This window comes from Macadamia integrifolia, chromosome 11, assembly GCF_013358625.1.
Source record: "Macadamia integrifolia cultivar HAES 741 chromosome 11, SCU_Mint_v3, whole genome shotgun sequence".
NCBI lineage: Eukaryota > Viridiplantae > Streptophyta > Magnoliopsida > Proteales > Proteaceae > Macadamia > Macadamia integrifolia.
The window spans coordinates 4,222,566-4,233,261 of NC_056567.1; positions in this window are offsets into that span (position 1 = coordinate 4,222,566).

Consider the following 10,696-nt stretch of genomic DNA (forward strand, 5'->3'; position numbering starts at 1 on the left):
CGGGTAGCCTTCTCTCACCCTTTTTAAAATTTCATCTGATTTTATATTGATAAAGAATATGGCTTCCAATATCAATACCTATAGCCTTGATCCTTGGTCAATACAGCTTCTAACAACCATATATTGGAGGAATCTATCATCCCAACAGAAGTCATTATCCCAATGAAGGGGAATTTACTATCACTCCCCTACACTTGACCTATATTTAATAAAACTTCCATACCTTTTTTTTTTTTTTTTTGATACTCCCATGTTTTTTTATTTTTACATCTATTTCTCTCCTACTCTTTTTTAAGTACCTAGATTAACCCTCCTTTTCACCTATGTCCTATTACACTTTTTTCAAATTGATTAGCTCAAAACATGGTTTGAACCAAACCACTTACAAGTTTTGTCTCATCCAATCATCAAGGATATTGACATAGCATGTGTCCTTAAAAATATTATTTATTTGTTATTATTATTATTAATTTTCTTGTCTCATCCAATCATCAAGGATGTTGTTTATTTATTTATTTATTTATTTATTATTATTATTATTTTTGTCTCATCCATCATCACAAATTTAGCAATCTATATTTTTTATCAATAATATTAAGAGACTCTAAGAGACTCGATACATAACACAAGGGAGACAACCCTTATATAGACATCCCGGACTTCACAACCTTGGAGATCCGTAAAGCTTACATCTCATAATACCAAAGTGCCAACAACATTATTTACATAAAGGAATAGATAATTATGACAAGCCTTACTAACTCAGTAAAGTAGATATGACAACACCTAAAGAATCTTTTAATGCACACCACAAAACTAAAGCAGAAAGGTCACTTCAATCACTCGAATAGTAGCTCGATGCAGAAGTGTCAATCATGTGATTACCAAATGATCTGGCCACTTGATTCTCCAAAAACTCTTCCTACTGGTGTATGATATAAGTGATTTCTGGCAGACAGGCAATAGTGGGAATGTCCCATGCAGTCTTAGTGGAGTGCAAAAGCTCTTGGGGAACCTTTTGGTTATCAATATCATTAAAAGGCACACATGGCATGCATCAACTGGCACCATTGTTCAGGCTCATCTGTTCTTTCAGCAAATGGGTCATCGACTGAGGTAAAGAGTGTCTCAGCCGTGGGATTGTATCGAACAAGGTTATATAGGCCCTGATGTTCATCAAATGCAGACTGATGGAGTGGAGGTCAGTAAAACAAGATGGTAACATAATGAGCACTGGATGGGAAAGATTGAAATTCACTTAACTATTCAAGATCAGTCGTAAAAAGCAGAAGGAGTTTGGCCAAATATTGGGAATTAAGGCGATCAACTCGGTATTGGGTTAAATAATGGACAAGGATTGGAATATTGAAACAGATGGCTATCTTGTAGACTGAAAGTAAATGCCAGAAAAACACATAGAATTTCCTTTCAAAGATGAACGAGGAATCTATAGTAAAAATGGTGAGATATGAAAAAGAGGGATGACATTTAACCCAGTTATAATGCAAACCATAATTGTACACAAGGGTAGGCAAGAGACGTCTATACATATCATGGCTATAGGAAATAATAGTCTTGGTTAGAATGGATGAGAATAATTCATGAAGTAAGGCTTGGACTGGGAAGATGAGGATTCCCCAGGGGTAAGGGTAAAGATTAAGGGTAGAATGGGTGGAGACTATTGGGGTGGCTGGGTTGATCGTGAAAGAAAGTCTGTAAGAACATTATTGGTGCCTTTAAGATGCTTGACTGTAAAAGATCATTTAGCAAACCAGTCTTCCCATCGTAACAACTGAGGATGAGGAAGGGCCTTCTGTTTGAACTGCAACATCGTTGGAAAATAAGACATATTCATCTCTATTTGAAAAGTATGACCAATTAAGTGGAACTGAAATTTCTTAATGCCTCTTTTCACAGTCAGAATTTCTTTGAATGTGCTGTGATAATTTTTTTCTGCTAGAGTGAACAGTCCACTTTTACAACCACAAACATGCCTTTGGTTGTTTAGTTTTTCAAGAAGGATTGCTTCCCAAATATGATCACTTGCGTCAGTCTGAAGAATTCGCAATCCTGTAGAAGAGATTTTTAATGGTGGAAGAGATTGTGCTATCCGCTTCAATGATTGAATCGTTTTTGCATGTTGAGAAGACCATGGTGGAGCATTCTTTTTCAAAAAGGCATATAGAATTGCTGAGTTGGATCCTACTAGGAATGAATTCCAATATATAATTGACAATTACAAGAAATTGCTGCACTTGCTGCTTAGTAAGATTGTCATCAAGAAATTAGACTAGTGATTTTCCAATATGAGGTTGAAGCTGATACTGTCCATCTCTAATGGTGACTCCAAGGAAATCAATTTTAGAGACGTCAATTGTCAATTTCTTTGGAGAGAGCATAACTCCATGGGCTTGCACAATAGAGTGGAATTCTTACAACAATTTGAAATGAGAATCCATATCTTTGGAAAAGAGAAGAATATCATCAACATAGATCAAAGCAAATTTCTCAACAGAAGAGAAAATTTCATCATAGCTCTTTGGAAGATGGATGGAGCTGTTTTCAAACCAAAAGGCATGACTTTCTATTGATAAGGATGGTCAGGAATGTAGAAAGCTATCTTTGGTCTATCATCTGGATGAATACCAAGTTACAAAAACCCTGTTTTTAGATCAAACTTTGAAAAAACTCGGGCATTTGGTAATTGGGATAAAAGAACTGACCTTGTTGGTGGAGAAAACTTGTCATCTGCAAGAAAAACACTAAGAGGTTGATAATTAATGACAAGTCTCATCTTTCCTCTAGTTTGCTCTGCTCTTTTGTTTACATAGAAAGCTTCACATGCCCATGCCGAGGTGGTTGGTTCAATCAACCCTCACTGTTGGAGTTGTTGGAGTTCCTCAATCGCCATAGCGAGATGTTCAGGGTTCATCCCATAATGGCTTGCCTTGGTGGGGTTGATATCTTCATTCTTTTTTAAAGGAAACTAGATAAAGAAATTTGGATTTTGCCATAATGGAAAAGAGCATTTGAGGTATCTTTCTTTCTATGATATTGGGGATCTTTTTCTTTATACATTTGCTTAAGTATGTTCTGTGGTTGCTGGTCTTCCTGATCCTCCACATCAGAACAAGCAGGTTAATAGTAGGTCAGGTAGCCTGAGAAGACGAGCATATTTGTATTATGTCCAATAACCTGCACTTGTGAACATTGGCCTTGAGATATTTGGTGAGCTTTTGTCATGATGGCGTTGTTGCTCTTTGCATCTCGACATTAGGTTTCCTGTGCAGATTATTGTGTAGATCATCTCGGAAGACACATCTCTGATATACTTTAATGAATTCTCTAGTGTTATAGTCTGACTAATATCCTTGAAGGAGAAATTCTCCTATCATGACATCCTTACTAGTGTCTATTCTTGCTCCATCTCGACCTTCTACTTCTTCTTCCTCAATTGAACCTTTACCTCTATGTTCCAGTAATGCATCCAAATTTAATTATCTGTATGAGATACAATATCTACCTGAAGACCAGCAGAGACATCTAACAAATTACCATGTAGTAAATCATTATACTGTGTTTCCCAAAAATCCTACAACAACAAAGAAAAAGATTACTGCAATTTTTGCACCGAAGAAAACCCTTGTTGCTAAAGAGTTAGTCCAGGCATCTTGGTATGATCAGTGTGTCATCCCTGCTACATCTCAAGAACAATTCTTTACTCTTTAACTACCTCCTGATCTACCTACTACTGCGATGGCCCAAGGCTATACTCAACTTCATTTTGGAGCAATCCGTTTAGCCCTTTCTTTCCATGGCCAAAAAGGGCTTCTAGTGGTCACAAGGATGGATCTTCTTGACAGTCGGTTTCAAAAATTTGAGCATGCTATCATCACAGATATCCAGATTACACTAAATGTAGGAATAATTTTCTTCACCATCTATCCGAATTACAATATTCCTCTTTATGATCCACATCTTACCATTGCTCTGCAACTTCAAGTCCAGATCACAGGTGCTCCACAATTCCCTGATGCTAAGGCAGCAACTCTTCATTATCAGATGGTCTACCGACTTCAAAATCATGCTTTGGACCTTGTTACCGGCCATTCTTCTGATGCTCTCCTTATCAATGTAGATTCCCAACAGGTTTCTACTATTACTTATGTTCCTAGATAGATCTATCGATTTGACCTTGTGAAGTTATTACCGCAGCATGGCTTACTACGTATGAGCAATGAATACAAGCTCAAAATCAGACACAATCTCAACCCCTTGTGTCAACAAATCCTACCTATTCTCGACGACCAGATGGTCAAGTTGAGATTCGTTTTCCTCCTCCAGTTTCAACCATTTTGCCTATTCTCCCTCAGCAACACCACACTGAAGAACTCCTTTCTGTTCCCATAGCAGCCTATACTAAATATGGAGATCCTATTTATGAGTTTCAAAGTGCTTCTAGATACACATGTTTTGATGTTTGTAACTTCCCCTCTTGTTCCTCTGAAGAAAGTGATGATGAACGGAGTAAGCCTAAAAAGTCTAAAAAGAAGAAAAGCTCTCAGCAAAGCCTCCGAGAAAGGTATGAGCTTGGAGACTCTTTTGTTGGTCCCTTGGGAGAGGACAGTGGTAAATATCAATTCCTTGTGGAATATGGACATCCTTCCTCTCAGACAGCAACAGAACTCCTCCCCTATCATATGATTCTTCCACCATCATCACCAGCCTCCAGTTCTTCTTCTGTCCAGAAAGATTTTCCATCTACCATGGATTTTGAAAACAGTGAACATAGACAACACCAATCGAAGATCCATTCCAGAGTTATCCAGTCCAATGGACAACCATCTCCTCTTTCTCCAACAGAATCTGCTTTGAATTGGCAAATAGAAAATGCTTTAGTCCAAAATTAGTACCTATAGCAAATTGCCCAGAATCAACAACAGATGCAACAATCCCAAGGAGTATGGCAACAATCTATTTCTACCAATTCTTCGATGATAAATGAGTTAAAGGCCAAGATAGAAGAAGTGCACCAACAACTATTGGGAATTGTGGCTACTGTTTCGGATTACAACCAGGCATATAATCTTCTGGCAGAAAAAGAGAAGGAGAAAAAGTTTTTAAAGGCCCATCTCAGAACCCTTCAAGCATCCCAAGCTTTTCCACAAACCTCTTTCCTTCCATCCCAAACCACTCAAACTTTTACCCCCACACCCTTTGTACCTCCTTCTAAGCCATATGCAAATTTCTATGATGCTCATATGAGTATTGGTAACACTAGTGCAAGGCCTTTGCCTACAACTGTACCACATAACTCTTTTCCTATAGACATGTTGAAAGCTATCCAAGATCAGCAACACCAATTAAAGCGGACCCTAAAACCCAAACCTAAGCCAAAGCCCACCTATGTAGAAATCCAACTATATAGACCACCCCCTTTTTCATATTCCCTTCCACCATATACTCTTCCTTCCTCTAGCCCTCCTTCATCAATCCCCTATGTTCCACCTCCTCTGTCATCCTCGCAGCCAGCCCCAACTTGTGGTCCTATAGAGAACCCAAACATCCTCTATTCCCTCCTAAAAACCATAGCCTCTCGACCTCCCCAGCCTCAGGTACTATCATCTCCAGATGTTTCTGATGAGGAAAATTACATGCTTGCTTTCTCGAATGAGCCCCAAGATACGATGATGGTTTCTGAGCAACAAGCTGATGGTGCTACAGTTACTGACATGGGTGATGATGAAGAAGGTGAGGGTGAAGGAACCGGTCCCCAACAGTACTCGGGCAGTGGTGGTGGCCCTAATCCTTATCATAACCAGGATCCCAAACATTTTTTCACCCTTAATGATGTCCCTATAACCAAATGGCAGGATAGAATTTCAGAATTTCATGCTTGGCTCACTTATGAGCTACTTGTTGAAGGGGCTACCCCAAATTCTGCTATCTCAAAGTTTTTGGCAAAAACACAAGGAAGATTGAGAGAATGGTTCCTTTCCCTTGGAGGATATCGATAACTTCAACTAGTCAAAGTTCCTACGATTGAAGCATTTTTGGTCATTCTCCACAATGAGTTTCTTGGTCCTCCTCAAAATCTTAAAGACAAAATGAAGGAAGAATTCCTCCAAATGAAGTGTTGTTCTTTTCAAAAGAAGAATCTTGATAAGCACTATGATCGAATGTCTTCCCGATTTTATCATATTGGTGGACCCAATGACTCAACCGTCAAACGGATCTTCCGTAGTTCCCTTCCTGAACCTCTTGGAGATGAAGCAACAGAATTATGTGAACAACAAGGTATTGCCATTGATTGCCTCTCTCTTGGTGAAATTTATCAAAAGGCTCTTTCTGTACTTTGAAAGTTTTGCAATCAAAAGCAGTTTCTTCAAGAATGGGATTAACTTTCCTCCAAGCTGAAGAATGCTCGTGACAAATTCCATTTGCAAATCAAGTGCAAAGATCCACATACTTGTGATTGCTCCACAAAAAAGAAAAATCGCTACAAATTTTTCCGAACCTACAAGAAAAGATTTAACAAAAATGGACGGCAACCCTCTCACAAGAATCGACGATGGAAATATCTTTGTAAGAAGAAGGTTTGCGAAAAGAATAGTGATCGTTGTTATGTATCTGAACAAAAGCGGCACTTTGTAAAAAATTGCCCCAATCAGAAGAAGCGGGAAAAGCTAATCCATATGTTATCTCAATTCCAAGAGCCATATGAGGTCTCTTTTGATGAAGACATTGAATCGATCTACTCTTTGGATGGTGAACTTTCTCAAAATTCTTTATTTGTCATTGAAGCACCTTCAGATCTACAAGATTTTTCCTCCTCCTTTGAAGATGAGTCTAAGGGATTTGAACCCCTCTACCAGTTAGATTTAGTTTATCCAACTCCTCCACCGGTATATGCACCACCAGTTACCCCAGTCCACCCCAGTTATCTTCCATTTGCTCTAGTTTCCCTTGTCCCTTCAGCCTATGATAGACCTATCAAAGCAATTGCTTTCTTTGACACTGGATCTGCAACAACCATTGTTAATCCAGACATCCTCCCATCTTGGTGTTGAAAGCCTCACAAACAAGAATTTTGGGCTGCAATTGGACAGATCTTTACTGTTGACAAAATCTCTTGCGCTCCCATCAAAATCAAGATATTACCCACTTTGGTCATCAACCATAGAGTTCTAGGTTCTTCCCTTCCTGTTAAGGATATTCTTCTTGGTTTTGATGTTTTAAGTCAACTTTATGCCTTAAAATGGACCCCTAAAGGATTGAGATACAAACAATATTTTCTTCCATGGACACATGTTACTAACTTGTTTCTTGCAGAATGGTCTCTGTCGATACTAATTCGGATCAGTAATCTCAAAGTAACATTCCCCATTAGGTTTGCGACACATAGTTTTAGGGAATAAAAAAAAAAAAAAATGTGTGGTACCCGATTGGAACATAGGATACCGATATAGATATAGAATTGATAAAAGTATTGGATCAGCAATGCAAATATCCGATTGGAACATATGATACCGATATAGATATAGATTAGAAAAAATTATTCTTTTTTGAATTTGCAATATCCTTGATGATTGGATGAGAGAAAACTTATTAGTGGTTCGGTTCAAACCATATTTTGAACCAATCAATTTGAAAAAAGTGTAATAGGTTACAGGTGAAAAGGAAAGATAATCTGGGTACATATTTAAAAAGAATAGGGAAGAAAGAGATATAAAAATCAAATGCAGGGAAGTAAAAAAAAAAAAAAAAAAAAAAAAAAAAAAAGATAAAAAGTAGGGTAGTTTTAATAAATATAGGCCAAGGGGAATAATAGTAAATTCCCCCAAAATAATTTGTCAAAGCTACTACCATATGATCATAATTAACCACATTTCTAGAAGCTAAGTTGAAACTAAAAGAAGAAAAAGAAGAGGCATCTAGGACAAATCTTGTGTAAGTCTTTAGCTGTTATTTTTTCTTAGTTTGAAGTTGGGCTTGAATTTGGTGCTAATTAGACTATCTGCAGTTGGACTTGAATCTGGTGGTTGGTCATTCCTTCTACTAAAAAAAAAAAAAATTCAAATATTCCCAATGACTTTTGACCCATGATTCTTTTGTTGACTTTGAACTACCAAGCATCTTGCTTCTAGATCCCGATCACATTGTAATATGGTGAAAGGATTTTTTTTTTTTTACCTGTAGTTAAGGAAGAATTTTTCTTCATGGGAAAAGTGACCATATGATTGGATTGTTAGGTCTAAATTACACTCACTCTAATTGACGAGGTTGAAACTACCCCCAACCCCCTTTGATCATCCCAGTCCACCAACCCCATAGTGAAGGATGTCGAAGGAAAAATCCAATGTTGACGTGGTAGCTTATCTTCTTATTTACCCAACACAACTTCTTATCTCCCCCAAATGGCTTAAGGCTAAATCCATTTTCTCTTTTCCACATGTAAATTCCTTTCAATCTTTGAGTAAGGAGGGGCTAAATAAAAAAATATATATGTATACATACATACATATTACATACTAGTAAAAATTACACATGCAAATGCACGTGTGGCCATATGTTGAGGGTGAGAGTATTTGAAAGAGAGATAGGGTTTGTGTGAGAGAGAGAGGTGTCCAGCTCAAAATAAATAATATAATAAATGTTATCCTCAATTCATCTATCAATAATGCATTTTTTCCCTTTTTTTGGTTAAAGCAAAATTACTTTCTTGGGTCACAAATAAGTCAAATATGTGAATGTGTATACATGGATTTTAAAAATGTTATCGTGACTTTGGAGTGCATTCTATTGAAGTTTATTTATTTTCAATGCTAGACAAGCTCAGAAGAAAATGATATCTTGAAAGGTCTATAGGGCATTATGAATGGTACAATAATGCTTTGAGATGAAAACCAAATAGTGTTAGGAAAATGATTTGATTCGTCATTCTTCAATATTACAAATTAAAACCAAAACCATTCGTTCAATAATTTTTTATTTAGTATAAAGTATATAGAATAATTTATAAAACTGAAATCACAAGAAAAATTACTACAATAATTCAAAACACAAACAGGTCGTTAGGCTACTTTATAGGAAAACCTTGAGCAATATCTACGTACCTTCTTCTCCTTAAATTTCCATTGAAACAAGGGATAGCTAATTAAAGAATTCCAAGGAGCTGTTGCAATGAACACAAATCTAAAAATAAGTAGTCAGATAAGATGGAAAATATGGTTGAATTGGCTAAATAAATATTCGTAAAAAAATCATTAGAATCAAGTAACCTTCAATGCCTTAATTTATAGTTGATAAGATCATGAGACCCTCAATGCAGAAAAAAATAAAAATTCGTAGAGAAAAAAAAGTAATATTCTATACTACGAATCGAGAAATTCCATCATATCTTCAACTTAAATATTGATAATGACAAGGAATTTGAGAGAAATATTTCATATTTTTTACATCTTTCACAATGTCGACAAAGTTGCAGAGAAGTCTGACTTCTGATCATCGTTTGAAAAGTGAGTTCGATCGTTGCTGCTCAGTGTTAAAGTTGTGCCAACATTATTACTCTCACATATTCGAGATTGGATTTGGTCAGAGACAAGTCGAGGGAGTGTGTGAGTGAAGTGAATTGAGAAGAGAACTGTGAGAGAGAGAGAAGGGGAATTACAAAAATCTCTATTTATCCGCAACAATGACAAAGGGATTTGAAAGAAATAATTCATACTTTTTACCGATTTCAAATTTAGATATTCAAAGAAGAGTAAATCCTTGGAAACGCTTTGGTAAACCACATGATATCACTTACATTGCATAAGATGAAAAAACAAAGCTCTATTGTAATTGAAACCATCGACTCCTCGGACTCTCAATCAGCGATAAAGACTTGCAACAATTCCAATACTTTTTAAAATCTTTATTCTACATATATAGGTAAACTATGAAAATTAAAACTATAGGAATGAAAAGAAGTCCAAGAACAAAAGAACTATGAATTAAAAAAAATATATATACATATATATATATATATATATATATTGGAAAAGAATCATTGACAGAAATCAAATTCAAACAATAACCTAGAGAAACAAAAGAAATTACTGAAGAATGAATCTAGGTACATCATTCCCGGAACCAACTTCAGAAGTAAGGAACCTTCAGCCTCTCATGCTTTGTTTTTTTCTCAACTAATGTCAGCCCCTTCCTGCAAGAGCCAAGGAGAGAAAGAGAGGAACGTGAGAGACAGCATGAAATTTTTTTTTTTTTTTTTTTTTTGGGTAGAAGGAAAAGAGTTTCAAAAGAAGAGAGAGAGAGAGAGAGAGAGAGAGAGAATCGTGAGAATTCTTTTGGTAGAAAGGGGGTTTAACCGTATGAGAGTTGGAAATTATAAGGAAACTAATTTTTTTTTTTAAATATTTTTTATTGATAAAGAAGCTAAACGAAATTAGAAAAGCAATTGAGAGGAGAGAATATAGAAATATATAGATTTGTTTTAGTAAAAATAGAAAGAGATAAAATATAGCAAGATAGTGAAGAGAGAAGTAAATTAATAAAGAAAGAATATAACAAAAGAAGAGAGAGAGAGAGAGAGAGAGAGAGAGAATCGTGAGAATTCTTTTGGTAGAAAGGGGGTTTAACCGTATGAGAGTTGGAAATTATAAGGAAACTAATTTTTTTTTTTAAATATTTTTTATTG